This window comes from Pithys albifrons, chromosome 1 (genome assembly GCF_047495875.1).
Source record: "Pithys albifrons albifrons isolate INPA30051 chromosome 1, PitAlb_v1, whole genome shotgun sequence".
Lineage (NCBI taxonomy): Eukaryota > Metazoa > Chordata > Aves > Passeriformes > Thamnophilidae > Pithys > Pithys albifrons.
In genome coordinates this window covers 116,166,051-116,180,582 of record NC_092458.1, presented here as the reverse complement: position 1 = coordinate 116,180,582, position 14,532 = coordinate 116,166,051, and the positions used below count along the sequence as shown (strand labels likewise).

The 14,532-nt window shown below is 43.5% G+C and overlaps 1 protein-coding gene across 5 annotated transcripts in view; it reads left to right on the top strand.

Moving 5' to 3' along the window:
- The window catches only part of GRIK1 (glutamate ionotropic receptor kainate type subunit 1), a 117,313-nt gene that overhangs the window by 46,212 nt on the left and 56,569 nt on the right, over positions 1-14,532 (top strand). The gene's annotated exons all lie outside the window — the stretch shown is intronic.

Genomic DNA, 14,532 nt, shown 5'->3' with positions numbered 1-14,532 from the left:
AGAGCCTTCCTGCCCTCCAGCAGATCAGCATTCCCACCCAACCCCATGCCCTCTGCCTGAGGGTGCCCTTGGTTTCCTTGTCTGTAATTTAATAACCTGAAACAGTTTGATGTTTCAAAGATTGTATTTGCTACACTGAATATAAAGACAAAGGTTTGTCTCATCAAATACTCCATATTTTGAAATATAATAATCATTAGGGAGCAAAGAAGAATCCAAATGCAGGTTGACAAGATATCCCCACACTTTGAAAAGTGGGAAATTTCACATGCAGTTTGTGCAAACTATTTTAACTCTTTTTCCTTAAAGCTGCTTGGTGTTTGCTCTCCTCTCAAAGTCATTTAGATAATTTCTATTTAATACTCCTTTAAATCCCAAGGGGTTTTCTCTAAGGCTTTTATCGAGCATTCAACCTATATTTTACATTTGTTTTACCTGCAGCATGCAGGAGAAATGGAATATACCTAGAATATGTGTATAAATAGCTTGAAATCAGCAGAGGGCACATCCCAGTTCTGAGCCTGAGCATTTATTGCAGGGCTGGCACTAGTGATGGCAATTGCAGCTGCTGGTGCCAGTCCTGTGCCCTGCCTGGAGGCGTTTTGCTGATGCACAGATCTTAGACTGGCTCCCTGAGGAAAAAGTATTCCCAGAGTGTTTCTAGGCTAGGAAGGAGTGCAATCCCCCTCTGGATGGGCTGGCTTTCATTAGGAAAAGGGTTGTTGGCAATGGGACGTAGAATTCTCCAGGCTCTGTGGTGGTTCTGTGCTCATGACTGAGCAGTCCAGCAGTTGGAGTTTCTGTGTTGTACCCCCACCTTCCCACACCCCCTGCCAGGTTCTTTGCCTCCAAGCAGCCAACAGCTGGATATTTTCCCCCACATGCACTGAGGAACTAATACCACACACAGGAGACCTGGAAGAGTAACCCATTCCTTCCCAGAGCTCCCAGAAACTGGGACAGAGCAGCCAAGTGTATGACAGAGCAGCCACACAGTATCTGAGGGACAGGTGGGACAGCAGGAGGAATTTCTGCATGGAAAGGGTGGTCAGGCACTGGCAGGGGCTGCCCAGGGAGGTTTGGAGTGCCCAGCCCTGGAGGTGCCCAAGGAAGGAGTGGCTGTGGCACTCAGAGCTCTGGGCTGGGGGACACAAGGTGGGCATTGGGCACAGGGTGGGCTTGATAACCTTGGAGGGCTTTTCTAGCCAAAATGATCCTGTGATTCATAATAATGAACTAACCACTGCTTGAGATGCCCTCAGTCTTTCCCAGGCCAGCTGGCCTTGTGCTCCAGGGAAATTCCACATTACCTTTGGTTATTTCCTCTCATCTGCCCTCTGTGTTCCCACCCTCCCCCTGGATTCAATGATCAGTGCTGTTAATGAGGGCCAGGCCAGTGAGCACTAAGGGGCCAATCCAAAGGCCAAAAGAGTTAATGGAATACCTTTACATATTGGATACTAATCCCATTTTCACTCTCAAACAGCTTCAGTGAAAGCCATGCACTCATCTCCCCTGTCACTCCTGAGATGTTCTGTGGAGAACATGCTGAACACCACACTATCTCCCACAGGGAGATAACATCCCAGGGAAGGTCACTGGGAGCTCCACACCTCAGATTAATCTTAAGCAGCTCCCAAATTTGATGGTGACACTTCTGAATCCCCAGGTTCCTGAAAATCATCAGCTCATTGGTGAGTGTTGATACAGATAGACAGAAAAACGGAGAGCTGAAAAGCTTCTAAAGGGATTGAATGACCAGTTCTTGCTGATTTTCATGGGAATTAGGTATCCAAAACCTGTTCCCAAGGGAAAGAGTTGAGGCAGCTTTAAAAATTGTGAATGTAACAATTAAATAAAAACCAAAATACAAGGATACAGCGATTTTGTTCTCTCAGCTGGTTTTACAGCAGTGTCTGGTTTTCTTGGAAACTGGTTAAACAAAATGCATGGAGAGATAAAACCAGGAGAAGAGCCCCCAGTTTAGATCCTGCAAGAGATAAAGGAAATGTCTGCAGAGGATGATCCTGAGCTGAACACAAGCTGCAGGGTAACACAGAAGCTTCAATCAGCTCCTGCAAATAGTTTGAGCCCAATGCCATAAGTGCCTTAAATTAAATCCCTCTCAACAGCAGCCAGTCCAAATCATTAAACATATGTCACGTAGCGAGCTATAATCACCACAAGTGTCGTCTCCACAGCATTTCATTTCCATGGCAAATGTATTGCAGTTGTTAATTTGACCATTTTTCAGTGTTCTGTGCCTCCCAGAAAACACACACAGTTCGAGGCAGTGCTTGTTTTGTCACTAAGTGAGAACCACACGTGCACACAACTCCGTCACCCACTTTGTTGTGACATATGAGTGTGGAGAAAAGCTTTCCTGCCACACAGGAGCATTCCCCCTCTTGTCTGAGATTTCTTCCTGCCCCTAGAATTTCATAAAGTTTTGGGCCAGGCAGGGATACTAATTGATAGGAAGCTCAACAGGAGCCAACAGTGTGCCCAGGTGGCCAAGAAGGCCAATGGGATCCTGGCCTGGATCCAAACTAGCGTGGCCAGCAGGTCCAGAGCAGTGACCCTTCCCCTGGACTCTGCCTTGGGGAGGCCACACCTTGAGTGTTGTGTTCAGTTCTGGGCCCCTCAGTTCAGGCAAGAGATTGAGGGGCTGGAGCGGGGCCAGAGAAGAGCAACAAGGCTGGAGAAGGGACTGGAGCACAAGTGCTGTGGGGAGAGGCTGAGGGAGCTGGGGGTGTTTAGCCTGGAGAAGAGGAGGCTCAGAGGTGACCTCAGCACTGTCTGGAACTGCCTGAAGGGAAGTTCTGGCCAGGTGGGGGTTGGTCTCTTCTCCCAGGCACTCAGCAATAGGACAAGAGGGCACGATGGGCTCAAGCTCTACCAAGGGAAATTGAAGTTGGAGATCAGAAGGCAATTCTTTGCAGAGAGAGTGCTCAGGCATTGGAATGGGCTGCCCAGAGAGGGGGTGGATTCCCCATCCCTGGAGGCTTTTAAGGTGAGCTTGGCCGTGGCACTGAGTGCCATGATCTGGTAAAGGGACTGGAGTTGGCCCAAGGGTTGGACTTGATAATCTCGGAGGTCTTTTCCAACCCAATCCATTCTATGATTCTATTAGAGGATCTACAATTATCCTCCATCAGAAACAAGCAGCTGAATTTCCTCCTCTCACCTCAAAACTGAGACCAATAACTTCAGTGTGTCTCTGGCACATCTTTCAGGTTGATTGGAATTAATGGCAGCCTGGCAGGAGTTGCATTTCTGTCTTATGGGCTTTAAAACTTTACCTGTTTTTCCTTTAAAAAAGGCAAACCCAAGCACCTGTTTGTGTGTTAGGGAAAATAATAACTAAAGACATTCCTGTGTTTGCTGCACTTCCTTTGAACAGCTTATTTCTTGACTTACTGGAACCAATATGGTCATAAAGGATGTGCACATGGGGTTAAATACTGGTTTTGTCAAATCAACGGGGAAATGCTGCATTCACATCATGTAATCTGAGAGAAATATTCTGTATTTTCCTACAAGAACCTGCCTGAATCTGAAGGGGTTACAGGATCATGTGCAAGACAAGGCGAGATCAGCTTTGGTGTCACTTTGAACAGACTTAAAATGCAGCTCCCAAAGGAAAGGTCAAATGCAGAGTTGTAGAATATCCTGAGTGGGAAGGGACCCACAGGCATCATCAAACTCCATTCCTGACCCTGCACAAACACCCCAAAAATCCCCCATGTGCCTCAGAAGAGCTTTTATAAGTGTAGAAAATGCCAAGAGAATTCAAAGTCAAATGAAAACGGAGTCACTGAGCAAGGACAGAATATCCAGTGGCTCCTTAAGCTCGATTTTACTTTTATTTTAAAGTTTACATTGCTCTCTCCTGATTGATGGTAACAGATTGAAATTATGGCCATTATGGCCATAATTTGTTCCATAAATTATGGAATTGTTTAATTGAATTGAAGCCATCCTTTACGCACTGTACTAATTGTAAGTAATTACAGTTTCCTCTTCATGGCAAGGTTATTTTATGGACTTATGATTGAAATTTCTTACAATGGAACTATGAGGCTAAAAAAACCTCCACAGCAGCTATATATGATGTAGCATCAGCTCTCATATTTTAAAAGTATGAGTAATGATTTAGTAACTCAGGTGGCCCTCCTGGACCTCAGAGATGTTGCATCCAGTTTTTTAGATAATTGTCTTGTTTTTTTCCTTTTAAATTAATTTTTTATTCAGTTTTGACCTATTTGTATAATTATCCAGAATCAGATTTTCCTGCCTTTTCTCTCAAAGTGCATATCTAACTTCCCTATCAATAAGTATAATAACTGCAACTAAGTATAGCTTTAATATAATAAATTAGTGGAGTATCTATAATAACATCTCTAACTAGGATTAATAATTCCTGATGAAGTTGTTCCCACTGCAGCTGTTGGAGTGGAATGTCTCAATCTGAGTGTGATTTCTGGTGAAAAACATTTCTATGTACCACCAGGTACATGAATTTTAAATATTTCATGTTTGGATTTTATTTGGATATAACATTCCTGGCTCAGGTATCCCAAAATTTGCCTACACAGTCTGAAGGTGGTTTACCTAAAATGGCCCTTTCCCGAGTGATTTGAGTTGGAGCCCCTCAAGTCCCAGATTCCCACACAAATGAAAATCTGGATTCCAAAGAACCTCTGGGGATATTCAACATTAAGAAAAGTGCTGATGCAATCTGGAAAGTCCCCTCAAAGCAAGAATTTCTAGAGTTAATTTAGACTCCATTGTGCAGAGGAATTTCAACACCATATGTGTCTCCATCAGGTGGTTTGTCATTGCTGGGGAGTCTTGGTTTCCTCTGTGCATTCCAAGTATTTTCATATCAGTCTTCCTAGAAAACAGTTTTCTGAAGAATTTATCTTTTTTTTCAGAGTGTGGAAGGGGGAACATTACAATAAAAAAGGAGTTCCAGGTTTGTTTTGGTTCCCATTTCAAATCTCTCTTGAGATTGTGCCATTCAGCACTTCATGTAAAGTTGTGATCAGGTGCAGGAGCATTTTGTTTACATTTGGTACTTTAATATTTGCAAATGTAGGTGTTGAGTAAGACATTTTTCAGACACAAATGGCCCTCAGTAGATTGAGGAACAGAAATATTCCAGGTTGATAATTACCAAGAAAGCCTTAAATTGCAGGCACCTCCAATAAGTGTCTTTTCAAGAGCCAACCATCATTATTATAAAGAAATATGGCAACTCAAGGCACAGGTGCTGATTAAACATTACTTGTAAGAGTGGATTGGTTGCAAAATCTGCACCCCCCCACCCTTAAAAGCATAATTTTAGATGAGCCTACTTAGACATTAGACTTCCTGGTATTTTCCTTTAAAGCACCTGCAATGCTGAGGCTGCAATAAAAATAATACCTTGCTTAGCAAAATGTCAGCTCCTTTTCTGTCTGCTCCTTTTTGGTACTCGAAGATGTGAGGATGAAACCACATTAATGCTGGTAAAAGAGGGGCAGGATAACCCAGCAGGGTGGAAAAAAATGCATTTCTGTGAAGTTTAATAGGCAAATGCTGAACAAAACCTGCAAATTTCTTCGTATCTCCCAAATTGTGGGTGACCATCAGCAAAGTGTCCCCACCCCAGTTGTGTGTTTGGATTTTCAGGAGAGTCATAAAAATTGACCCAGTGGCAAACCTGGGGTTGTGTCTTTCCCCTATCCCAAGAAAAGCTAAACTTAAAATGAAAATGAATTAAATTATGTCTTTTTGAGTTTTTGTTTTAAACTTCAGGTTTATCCTTCCTTAATGATACCCCTGACACGGTCTGAGGTCTGAGCAACTTGTGGCACTCTGAGTTGTGTCTATGTGTGCTACTATTAAAGAACCTTTTCCACAGAGCAACCTGCTCATGACAGACGTGTCCCAGTTCCCTTCTAAGCCAGGCCATGTTTTATTAGTGCACATCTTCTGGGTTTGGAGCATCCACCTTTATCCAACAGCTCTAACCCAGAGCTGGTGCTCCCCAGGGCTGGGATGTTGCAGGACAGGACCCAGGGAATGGCCTGGAGTTGTGTCAGGGCAGGTTGAGGTTGGATCTCAGGGAAAGGCTCTTCCCCCAGAGAGTGGTGGGCACTGACCAGGCTGCCCAGGGCAGTGGGCACAGCCCCAAGGCTGCCAGAGCTCCAGGAGGGTTTGGACAACACTCCCAGGGACAGGGTGGGATTGTTGGGCCTCCAGCCTTAAGCTGGGACTTGGCAGTCACAGCTAAGTCCTCTCCATTTCGGATCAATGCTTTTAAGCCTTTTCTCCAGAGTGAGAGGACCAACTTCAGACTCAGAGAAATCTGCCACGAGCAATTCCTGCATATGAGAAGGAAGGCAAAGTCAAAATTCACTGTGGCTTCATGCAGAGTGTGACAGCACAGCTAATGAAGTCTTTGTACCCTTAGTGTTTGAACTCTTGATTAGGAGATTATTTTTGCATGCTTCCTAATGCAAAGCATGAATAGCAATTTATAAATGAAGATATCTGCACTCTGGGGGCTCTTCGGCATCCCCCATGTCAATCATTTCTGGCTCACAGACAGCTCTGCCTTTTAGGGGAGTTGGAACAGCAGGATGGCAGAAAGAAAGCAGTGACTGACTAAAGTTTGAGTTTAAAATGTCCCCTCCACCACCTTTAACCTCCCTCCACCACCACCTCCTTTCTGCAAAGGATGTACTTGTGGATAGTCTGTGATCTGATTTTATCCCTGCTTTTTCAGGATAAGCTCAGATTTCTTCAGCTTTAATAAAGACCTTATGTTCCTAAGCATCTTACCCATAACGGAGCTTAATGGGCACTCACGCCAAGAAAGGCTGTATAATTTTTAAAGATATAACCCCGACATTTGAGCACAAAAATGCTGTTTACTGAATAGCACACATTTTGAAGTGTTGTCTTGGATTCTGAAAAGTCTTTCTATTCCTGTCTAACAGCTGGAGGAAAATGGCTAACCCTGAAGCGGTTTCACTGCGTGTGCAAACACAAAACTGCTTTGCAGTGGGGCTTTGTTCTCTCTCCTCAGGATTCCTCTCCAGAGTAAACTTTCCTCAGCTGAGTGAACTTTGATGTCTTTCTCTGGGTCATGTGCTGTCCCAGTGCAGAACTGCACATGCTGCATTGGTTGCTGCCCTCTGGGATGTGGGATGTCCTGCAGCCTCTGCAGAGCACTTTGGGAAAGCTCTTTGTGACAGATCCACCTCCTGCTTTAACCAGGTGCCTCTGTAAGAGCAAACGGCAAATTCCATTTTCTGTGCTGTTATTTCAGGCAGAGTCTCTGTTGCTTTGTTTGGTTTGAGGTTTCCTCGAGTGTAAGGTGCAATTAATTTGCATCTGCAAAAAATCTTACTATATTTTAAAGCACTCTAATATTTTTCAGATGGAAGCAGGTAAAAGCAGTAAATAAAAACCCCAGCAAGGTCTGCACTCAATGCCATCAGTCTTTTAGCCTTTATTCAACCAGCTTGCTTCCCACTCTCCTCATCTGCTTTGTATTTATCTTAAATTTTTTTCCTTCCTTTATTCCTTAATATAAACATTGATTTTTTTGTTTCTGTGGTTGTTCTTCCCTCCCTGCCTTCGTGTTGCCTTTCCATCCTCAGAAGCACCTTGTAGTCCCTCCCATGCTCAGCAATTAATATGTCAAGAAGTCTGGATGTCTCAGAGGGAAATCCTCCGACTCAGAATCGTAGGAAAAGCGTAGCTGTGAAGTAGTGCTTTGAAAGATTAAAAAAGACATGAGAAAGTAAGTTGCTTTTCCTGTGGGACTATTTAAGTCGTTACAACATGGTGGGAGAAATGCTGAGCCATGAGAGAATTTGATCAAACCCGACTGAAATCAGTAGAAACATTTAGAACAGCCCACAAGCAGTGCCCTGTCACCCATATATGACATATATGTCACCCTAAATCTAACCCTGGGCTCTGCTAGGCTCATCTGCCTTATTTTAGCTCCAAGAAATAAAAGGGAAATTATTCTAATTCCCTCCTGCTTCCTGCATGGCCAGAAATAGCAGCTGATGGGACCCAATGTTGCGTGTGTAACTGGGTAATTAGAACCAATTTTCTCCCTCTCCTGGTTTTGTCTTGTTGGAAATTAATGCTGCAGTGCCTGGATAGGTGGTTTGCCCAAGAGGGAATGGTTATGTGGAGGGAAGAACAGCAAACAATGTAAATATCTCATTTATTATCCTGCATTTTCCTGATTAGCCTCTGCATCAAGGGAGAGCAATAACATAAAGGCAGCAAGGCATGAGTTTTAAAACTTTCTATCAAATAGAAAGCTGGCACCTCTAAAATGAGACTTTAGTTTCTGATCAGTATTGCAAGAGATACCTAAATCAGGTCAACCAATTTTTTTTTTCTCTGTTAAAAAAGTTTCATTACTTTGAAATTCTATAACATGAATGATGCCAATTGTGCCTTTGGGAAATCTCTGCAGACTCACAAGTTGAACTGAAATACATCCCATTGCAAAAGGCAGCTCTTTGTGTCTTAATAAGCTCAACTTTTTACACATGTACATAACACGTATGTATTTTTATCCCTCTGCTTTCCAAAGGATAAAAGCATCGCTGAATGCACCTTCCTAGAACACAGATAATCATAAAAATCCTGGCCCTGGTTCACATAGAGAATGTTTTGGAGAGAGAAATCCTCTAGCATTTTTATTTAAGACTTTTCCCATCCTTGTGCTCTCCATCTCAGTCTTTACCCAGGTCTTGTTTGTGCAGCCCCATCGTGAGGGGTTTGCAGCATTTTGGCAGCCACAGAGCCCCCATGAGGGCTGAGACCAAAATGTGATCTCTACCAGGTTCATCACAGTGCAATTAAGCACTAACCATGTGGCATGAAAACAGCAGGAAGGCTGAGTCCCTCTGAGAGTTCAGCAAAGAATAAAGGAAATTTTACACAATGTTGTTCCAGCTCAGAGCAAAATGTTCACAAAAGCCACTGGATACAACCCCATCCTAAACACAGGCCCGGAGCTGGGTTTCAGATGGGCAGTTTGGAACCAAGGAGATGCTCAATTTGTCAAACAGGCTCTGACCTTTCTATGAACAAACCTAGTCCTCTTAAAAAGCCACATTTGTTGAGTCTGACACTTGGGTTACACTCCCTTCCTTTTTCAGGTTTCAGGTCCTGAGCCTGTCCCACATTTCAGCTTCCCAGTCCTACCACACAGTCACAGGAAGGAAAATGCAAAACCATCACCCCAAGCCCAAAAGTCAGCCCTGTATTTATTAAATTCATAAAATTATTCTGTTTGGCTGCAAATTTCTTAAAGTCTTGAGAAGGGGCAGTTAAATGCAGAGATGGGGATAAGGAAGGAAGGAAATCCAGGAGGCACCAGAGAGGGATATTTGCCTTTCTGTGCTCACTGGCTTTAGTTTTAACTTCAGGTGGCTGAAAGCCAAGAGGGTACAAAGGGCAAGGGTTGGGGCTTTGGGTTTTGTTTGAGGAGCATCCCAAAAGGAAAAGCCCACAGATGGCCAATGAGTTACAGAGGGAAAATTATCCAGGACCTGGCAGAGGCAATGGAATGGCAGTGACATTTGGCAGGATACAGCACTGAGGAATAAAATCCAAGGCACCCTGGCCAGGAACCAGCCTGGGTGAATGCAAAGATGATGGATGCCAAGGTAAGGACAGGGGCTTGGAAAGGGTGGGAATAGACTGGAACAGAGCACAATGTATGGCAGGCTTCCAAACCAGCTTTTGACCAGATTGAAGGGGGACTGATGGTGGGGAATTCTCTCTCAGCTCCACTGTGTATCAAATGAGGGCAATAATAGCTGCCTAACTCAGAGTCCCTGGTGCAGGGCTAAATTCAGCCATGCACACAACATTAATGTGTTCAGTTTGTGTTCTGCCAGCCAAAGGCAACCCCTGTGCCTCCAATTCCATGGACAGCCAGGGCAGCAAACCCACTGCAGCTGGATTTGTAAGTGCAAATTGCAATTGCTGTTTGTTAGAGGATTGGGATTGTTAATGATTCTTCCTGAGAAACTTTTCATACACACACTCATAACAGAGTAGTTTGCAGGTCATGTATAATTTAGAGGTAATATCCAGTTTCTGGACTAATCTTACACAGCCAGAGCTAACTTTTAAAGCACAGACACTGCTTAACTGAAAGTAATAATTCATTTGATTATCCTTTTCTGACTTAGCTCTGTGGGGAGTGCACAGGTACTGGCTCTCAGCTGGACACCTCGAGTCCTTTGGCAAGAGATGAGGATGGAAAAATATGCTTGGAGGGAGTTTCCAGTAGCAAGTGTTTTCAGTCCAGGTGGAACTCTGCAAGTGGGCATTATCTGGAGGAAAGATCTCCCTCTTTGGCTCTGCCCTGCTCCTTTCTGAGCCTGCAGCTCCCTCCCAGCCCCACTGAGCTGCAGAGGTGGGTGTGAGTCCCAGCCCATCCTGGCAGTGGAGCAGTGGGAATCTGTGTTGTACCTAAAGAGAGCAAGGGCAAGCTGTGTGTTAACGTGGCCTTATCCATCTCGTGCTTTCCCTTGGCATCAGCACCAGCTCTTGTTTTGGGAGGCTGATGACACAAAGCTGCACAGGCAATAGGATTTCTCCTCTCCATGGGTTTTATTGAGCTCTCATGGACCTCCCAGTGTTCAGGTGGTGCTGTGGAAAGGAAGGGAGGCTTCCCAGAGCACAAATCCCTGCAGGAAATATGTGTTTCCATGTGTCTGGAACCCCTGCCAGCAAACCAGCTGCGTGCCTGGCACTGCATTCCCTTTGGAAGCTGCAGGTGGCTCAAAGCCCCAGGGATGGACAGGGATCAGCAGGTCCTGTGCTGCCACATCCCTCACTCAGTGTGTCCCCTGTGCCACCAACACCTCCCCAGCTGATCCCTAGGCTGTGAAACAGGACATCCTTTGAGCAAGGAAAGGAAACCAGGACATCAGCCATGTAGAAACAGCACTTTATAAACGATGAAATACCCCTTTTTTTCTCTGTTAAAGGGAAAAATATCTGTGTCTTCACGAGGAAAATCTTAGTTGTTAACTGTATTTTTCCTCTACCACCCTGCTTAGTATGTATGTTTTAATATTTCAAATGGTTTTTTACAGCATGTTTGCTTTCCAACAGCAGTTTTTTTGAAGTGTAGAACCCAAATAAGAACATGAACAGCTCTCAGGTTATTTAACACCTCCTGGTTCTCGCTGGAATTTCTGTCAGAATATCAAAATGCTTGGTGTCAGTACTACTGTGGCTACTCTTGGAGCCTTAGTCATGTATGAATAGCTGATCTGTTGTCTTTAAATTGCTGGGAGATGAAAACCTGGCAGCAAATAAAAATCCCACCAACATACCTTTTAAATCTCATTGTGGCTCAACTTCTGGTCCTGGAATCCTGTATCTCATACTTAGCAATGGCATTTCCCCACCTCCGGTTTTCAGGCTGTCAGTCTTGTCTTTCCCTGTAAGAATTCCTCCATTTCCTTTGCCTTTCTGTAGTGTTTTCATAGAGAGTAACAACAAAAACCCCACCCCAATACAGTCAGACACTGTTCTTGTGTTTGCTGTGCTGTAGGTAAGGAAAATATCTCTACAGGTATGATAGAGTTTTTGAAAGTATTTTGAAAAGTTAACATTTTACTGTGAAAGCATCAAAGTGATGCCACTGACTGAAATCACAGAAATTCCCTCGAGGCTATTCAGGCAGTTCTACTATGTATGCACTGTTAAAAAAAAAGCACATTACATCTCCTGTAATCTGACTGAAAAATGGTGGGGAGATGCTTGGCATTGAGGGAACCTGCCCAAAGGAGCCTGAGGAGGCAGGTCCAGAACTGCCATCAGAGAGGGCAACAATTTTTAGCTGTTGCTGTTTATGGCTGGTTTTAAAACAGAGAGAGAGGATTTTGTGCTCTGCCTTGTCTTGAATGTGAGCCAAGGGAAGGTGTAGAAATTGCCTCAGCCATGAGCTTTCCTAAAGCTCTTCCAGGGCAGGATGAATCCCTGTAAATGAAACATTTGCTGGCTCAGAAGGACTGGAGAGGCTTTTCAAAGTGGTGTGCTGCTGAGGTGGGCTTTTGTATTTCTGCCATTTCACTTGCTGTAGGATTTTTCTGTCTGCAGAGGACAAGTGGAGCTGCTGCTCTGTCAGATTTGTCAGTCAGACTTGTCTTTCTCTGCCCCCTTTTTAGCCAAGCTCTCATTTCCTTTGACTTTCCCCAGCTAAATTCCAAGTAAGGGCAGGTACAGCTTTTTTCCTTCATCCTCACAGACATCACTTGACAAAGTTTAAGTGCTGAAAGGGAAAGGTTTCCTCTCACACATGTGCTGGAACAGGATTATCAGTCAAGTGAGCACAATTGCTGAGTTCTCCTCCTGATGTGCTCACACGTGCATGGCAGAGAGTGCAGTAGGATCAGAAGCTTCCACCTGGCATTGCTCCTCAGCTGGACCTGCTGGGAGGACTCAAAAATTCCCACTTTTCCCATGTACAAGCTGCCTTGAAAACCAGTGCTTGTTTTCATGCTTAGCCATAACAGCTAAATCCTGGAACATCATTTATATCTTGAGTTAACATCGATTCCCCCCCCCCCTCCTTTGCAGAATGCTGTGGCTAATTTGTTTTTAAAATGTTGTACAGTAATTACTTTATTTAAATGAATCATCTGACAAACAGGTTCTTCATCAAACTTGTCACTTATTCTGCTATTTTTCTTTTAACCTGGACCTTACAATAAATTCTGAGCTTGGCTGTCAGTCAGCAGCAGAAGGAGAACAGAAACTATTCACTGAATTGCTAGTTTTGATTAAGGATATATGGATGAAAACACTGCAGCATGGAACAGGCAGATTGTATCTGCTGCCTTGTTTGTGATGCAAATTTAAAGGCTAATTCAACTCTTTTTTCACACACATAGGTCCCAACAGAGAAATCAAACTCAAAGAGGTACAGTCTGAGCTTTTCGAATGCAACAAGCACAAACCACACACAGCAAGCAATGATTTACCCATAAACTCTCATGGACTTGGGGTTCACTTTGGGGTTTAATCTGGAGAACATTCAGTAAAGATTTACTGACTTGGAAGAGTGACTTTTGTGGCCTCAGAACTTTCCCATCCTATGCACAGCTGACTTCCAGAGAAAACTACTGGGATACATTTGGTGTGTGCATAATGCATCATTTTGATTAGTTTGCTTAGAGAAAACATCCACACAAAACTTTCCCTCTTTCCATCACTCCTTCTTTCCCTCCCCTCCTTCCCCCTGCCCAGGAGCTTTTACCCTTTTTCAAAAGGGACCAAGCAAAACTTCAGCAAAATTCTGCTAATGAAGTATAAATAGTTCATGGTTATACATCAATTAAAATTAATCTTCATTTAATAGGCAATTGATTGGAGGTCTGGAAATAGTTCTAGCCTTAGAATGAGAAAGTGCTTGTATACATATAAAAATGAAGGTTGCCTCAAGGGTGGTTGGATGAAGTATTCTTAATTTTTAAAAAAAAAGGTGGAAAGAAATACAATACACTGTGATAATTTCCAGGATGGAGGAGATTTTTTGCCAAGATCAAATGGCAAGAAACTCATCCCATTGGAAGTGGGGAGAGATTGTGGTCCCCCCGTCTTATTCCAGAGTTATCACAAGCAATCCCTTACAGCCAGTGATACCCACCTTGCCTTATGGAACAACACTCTGCTAATTCCATTGGGGTTTCAAGGAAAAAACAGCACTTGGACTTTTCTGGGCCAAGACCAAGCTGGCATTGTAGCTGACTGAAAATAATTGTCTTCCTCAGGTGAAAACAAGGAAAGAGAATTGTATTTAACCAATAAACTTATTGGTATCATCATTGGAGTGAGGAATTAGAGCATCTGAAAGAACAGATTTTAGATTTTTTTCTCCCTTCAGGTGATCTGGAGTTTGCAGCTCTGGAAAATCCTGCTGACTTTTAGCATTCCACGTGATGTTTTACATTTGCTTTCAAAACCTGCCTTTAAAATTTCCCCAGCTATTTCTGTGTGTCCCAGTCTCTTATAATCATTGTATGTTTTATGGGGGAGAGGGGAAAAAATCAGAAAGACTTTCAGGATTTAATACATCCATATAGTAAATGAGAAATCCATGCTCAGAAAGTATAGAGATATCTGGGCTCAAATTTCACATGGGGAAATGTGGAAATATGTAAGTGAGAAATCCAAAGTATTCTCTAGTGGTTTGCACTAAATGAGTAAATTATACTTGCAAAATCAAGTAGTGAAGCTGCAGATTGCTGTTTAGAGGAGCTTTTTTTTTTTTAATTAGCTGTGTTTGTTATGCATTCATCAAATCCCGGTGCCCCTGGACAGTCAGAGTGTGTTGTTGGCATCATAAAGTCTCTAGAGGGAACAGACATCCCAGTTTAAGTGGGACAGCCTGGACTTGAATCACAGCCACCTTCCCCATCTCAGAATTTGTGCCAAAGTTCGTTAAGCTTCCAAAATTCAGGTTGGTTATTTACAGTCCTC